The sequence below is a fragment of the Solanum stenotomum genome, unplaced genomic scaffold (assembly GCF_019186545.1).
Source record: "Solanum stenotomum isolate F172 unplaced genomic scaffold, ASM1918654v1 scaffold23673, whole genome shotgun sequence".
Classification (NCBI taxonomy): Eukaryota; Viridiplantae; Streptophyta; class Magnoliopsida; order Solanales; family Solanaceae; genus Solanum; species Solanum stenotomum.
Window position 1 is genome coordinate 522,619 of NW_026027624.1, and position 4,953 is coordinate 527,571.

The window sequence follows — 4,953 nt, forward strand, 5'->3', positions numbered from 1 at the left end:
TACGGTCCGTAGATTAGGACCGTAGATCGCTCTTACACTTAGAAAAATTTAGAGGCTTACATGGGATCTACAGACACCATTTACGGTCCGTTGATGAATCGACAGACCATCAATGGAGCCCGTAGACCTCTGCACCAGACCATTTTCTGTAGATTTTTTTCGTGGTGTACCTGCACATGTAGCAACCAATAGGCTATTATTTTTTTACGTTTTTTAGACACTTTTTAGACACAGACCATATACTAATTCTGGCCAACACCAAGAACTAAAACACTAAAACACCTACCTAAATTGATACAAATACGCAATTAAACAGAGAAAACTAAACTACTAAATGGAAAACAGAACCCTGTCGTTGGCTAGATTGTACATCTTGGGTTGCCTCCCAAGCAGCGCTTGATTTAACGTTGCGGCACGACGCAAGTGTTTTGATTACTCAGACTTCATCAAGATTGTAGGCCTCAATCACTTCTTGCACAGTTTCAGCATTTCCCAGATAGATCTTGATCCTTTGCCCGTTTACCACGAACCTTGTTCCATCCCTTTATTAAAGAAATATCAAGATTAAGATACTTAGCAAAAAAATATTACAATAAAATCTTTAAAACAAATCACTCATCTACCACACTACCACCTACCACACTACCACTTCCATGAATTCCTTAACCACCAGTTTCGCACCGAAAAATGGTATTAGAGCTATGAATAGTAAGAAACATACGAGTAGAAAATTAAAAAAAATAAGAAGAAAATTAAACAAATTATATCTGTAATATAAACAACTTAATATTAGAAAGACTAATAACGAAAAATTAGATCAATTAATAGATAATATATCTAAAATAGAATATAAATATATCCAATATTTAAAAATACAATGAATAACAAGAATAACGAACATAGGCAAAAACTTAATGAAATAATTATAGAAAAACGGCTGTCACAAATCTATAATAGCACAAAGAAAGACTATTTTATATCTAGAAATACAAATAAATAACTTAGAATATAAACTACAACATAATTTATAAACGAATAAAGAAGAATACGCAATAGATGAAAAAACATATGAAAATTATGACGGATTAAAAATAAAGAAAATATTTTCTAATCTAGGAAGAAGATATAAGAAAATAGGAAACAATATAAGTTTAATGTTAGAAAAAGAAACGGTAAAACTAGAAGATAGTTTAACTGCTATGATAAGAATAACAAAAGAAAATGAAGAAATAGATAGAAAAACAGAAATTGAAAAAAAAAACAACAAGCAAAAAAGGAAGTACAACAATTAGAAGAAGTAAAAAATACTAAAATAATAGAGCTAGAAAAAGAGCTAGCAATATTAAAAGAAATGTATGAAATTAAACAAAAAGAAAAAGAACAAAAAACAAAATTAGCAAATGAGATAATTAAATTTAAAGAAAAATTACAATTACAAGATAAATTACAAGAAAAAGAAAAAAATAGCCAAGATAATCTACCCGAAATAAGAATTGATGAAATAAACGACGATGATCTAAAACAATATTCGGAAACAAACGAAACATATACGGAACTTTTAGCAAACATAGATAATACAAAGAATTTAGAAGTAAATACAGAAGACGTAGACATGGACGAAAAACCTAGCACATCAGGAGTACAAAACCCAAAAAATTTTAATCCAAAATATTATAATGAAAATTATGAACAATATGATAAAGAAAAAACTACATGGGATACAAGATTAAGTAGAAAATGGACACCTAAACCAATAACTGGACAACCTGATTTTTTAGATTTAGACTGTGTAGCAGATATAAATAAAACAACTCAATTATGGATAAGATACATATCAAAACAATTAATAGATAACAAGATAGTAATAGCAGAGGCACCAGGATACATAGAAAGAACACGTATAGGAACAGTAAAATTATGGCTACAAAATTTAACAAGTGAAAGCCTAACAACTTTAAGAAATAACAAAAAAATTGATGGTGGAGTAGCCACTACAACCATGAAAATATTATATAAATACGAAATAGCTATAAGAAATGAATTTAGTAGTATGACAACAGAAGTAGAAGAACAAAATAAAGAAAAAATCATAAATCGGAATCTAATGACAAAATTAGCAATATGCAATATGTGTTACATAGATGAATATACATGTGCATTTAGAGAATATTATTATAAAGGAACATATAGCACAGAAGAAAGTAAAGAAATAAGAAAATTATATTTTACAAAATTACCAGAACCTTTTAATTCAAAAATAATAAAAAGTTGGAATGAAGCAGAATTAACGGACACCTTAGGAGCTAGAATGAAATTCTTGCAACGATGGTTTATGGAACTATGTGAAAAGCATAAAGAAGAAATAAAAATGGAAAAAATATTAATAAAGAACTTAGCATGTTGCAAAAATAAAACAGCACCCCAATTTGGTTGTACGGATAAGTATTATAAAAATAGAAAGAAATATAATAAAAAATATAGATCAAAATATAAATATAAAAAACCAAGAAGAAGGTACTATGTAAAAAATTACAAAACCAAAAGACCATATAGACCAAAAAGAAAACTAACGGAATGTACTTGTTATAATTGTGGAAAATTAGGACATATAGCTAGAGATTGTAAATTACCTAAAAATCCAAAGAAAAAACAAATATCAGAAATAATAATAGACGATGAAAAATATACACAAATAGAATACGTAGATTATGAATTAGAAAGCAATGATAGTATATATGAATTATCGGAAAATGAAATAGATAATGACATAGAAATAGAATCAGATAATGAATTCTATAATATAACAAATGACTGAAGCAGATATACAAACAATAAATAAAGAAGAACATCAAGACGAAGAATATTTAGAACAGAAAATAATATTTGATAATAGTATATTTGAACAAATAAAAGGAAAAGAATTAGACCTAAGCGTAGCAAAAATATTCGAAATACCAACAGTAAGAAACTGGTTTAAACGACAAAAAGAAGAATATTATGTAGTAAGTCAAAGAGAACATATCATAGATTGCAAATACACTAAAGGAAAGGCCAAAATACCAATAATAAATAAACGAATAATAAATAAAGAAATACAAGATATTAAGGCTAAAAATCCAATTAAATATGTACATTTAGGAGGAACAAAAATATTAATAAAAGCATGTTTTAGAGAAGGAATAGATACACCCATAGAAATATACTTAGCGGATGATAGAATTATACAACCCATAGAAAAAAGTATAATAAGTGCAGTAAGAGGTAACCTCATATACCAAAAATTTAAATTTATAATAAGTGCTAACTACTCAGTAGCAATAAATGACAGAAATATAGATAAATCACTAGTATTATACTGGCGAATGTCAGGGATAGAACTAGCCCCAGGAAGTAAAATATTTACAGGTAGATGTAAAAACTTATATGTTCTAACAACAAAACATAAAATAACAGCAAAAAATAAAGGGAGAAGGGACAAATATACCCCCGAACTTTTGTAAATGGTATGTGTATACCCTTCGTTATACTTTTAGGACGTCAGTATCCTTGCCGTCCAAATTTTGGAGCATATATACCCTTTAAGTTAACGGTGGTACACGTGTCTCGATCTTAACCACTGACCTAATATTTGTTAAATTTCTGCCCAAAATTTAAAAAAATCCACCCGAATTAATTTAGAAATCCGCCCAAATACATAATACCCATAACCCAAAAATATTAACCAAATCCCCAAATCAATTCACTTAATTTCAAATTAAGCAACTTAAACACTTGTTTGGCAGCATCTTTCCCCATCTTCATCCCCAAATCTCCTCAACACTAAATTCTCCAATTTCTCCTCAAATTTCTCATAGAAGAGGAAGACCCATCCAAACAAGCACAAAGACTGATACTAGGATTAGGATTTGCATGTTTCTTCTCTGTTCCAGCAGAAGGCTTACTGGCAAGTTGATGAGCATTTCCTTTCTTCTTGTGCTCATTCACAAGGGACATGGGAAAATTACTTCCATTCATTATGATATTGTAGTTGTTAGAAAGCCGATTCTGGATCTCTTCTCTAAAGGATTCCAATTTCTCCGGAGTATTGATGAACCATCGGGGATCTGGTTGTATCCTCGTTGACGGAAGCTGCTTTGATTGATACTCGTGCTTCAATATTTTACCCTTCCGATCACGCTTCGGCCTACAATTATACATCTTCAGCCGCCGTGTAGTGGCGGAGCTACGGTTGCCACTTTTGTTCTTCTCCCTTAGGTGAATTGATTTGAGGATTTGGGTTAAAATTTTCGAGTCATGGGTATTATGTATTTGGGCGGGTTTCTAGATTAATTCGGATGGATTTTTTTTAATTTTGGGCAGAAATTTAACAAATATCAAGTCAGTGGTTAGGATCGCGACACGTATACCACCGTTAACTTAAAGGGTATATATGCTCCAAAATTTGAACGGCAAGGATACTGATGTCCTAATAGTATAACGAAGGGTATACACATAACATTTACAAAAGTTCGGGGGTATATTTGTCCTTTTTCCCAAAAATAAAATAGATAAAATAAAAATAGAAGATCCCTTTGAAAGGATAGTTACAGTCATAGATAAAAATGATTATAGTTATAATGAAATTGATATAGAAGAATATTTAGAAATAGTAAAAGAAAGACTAAGCATATCGAAAAGAATAAACAATGAGATACCTCAAATATCATCAAAAATGAGTACCTTAAGGAGAATAGATAAAACCCCACAAAAATCATGGAAGAAGAAATAAAACCACATCATTACTACATAACGGGAATAATGGAACAACGAAAATATTTAATATTAATAGATACAGGACGAGAAGAAAACTATATTACAAGAGAATTAGTGACGGAAGATGAAATAATAACTATTGAACAATCATGCCCCGAACTACCAAAAACATTAATGTATACCGAAGAAACTACAGAAAAG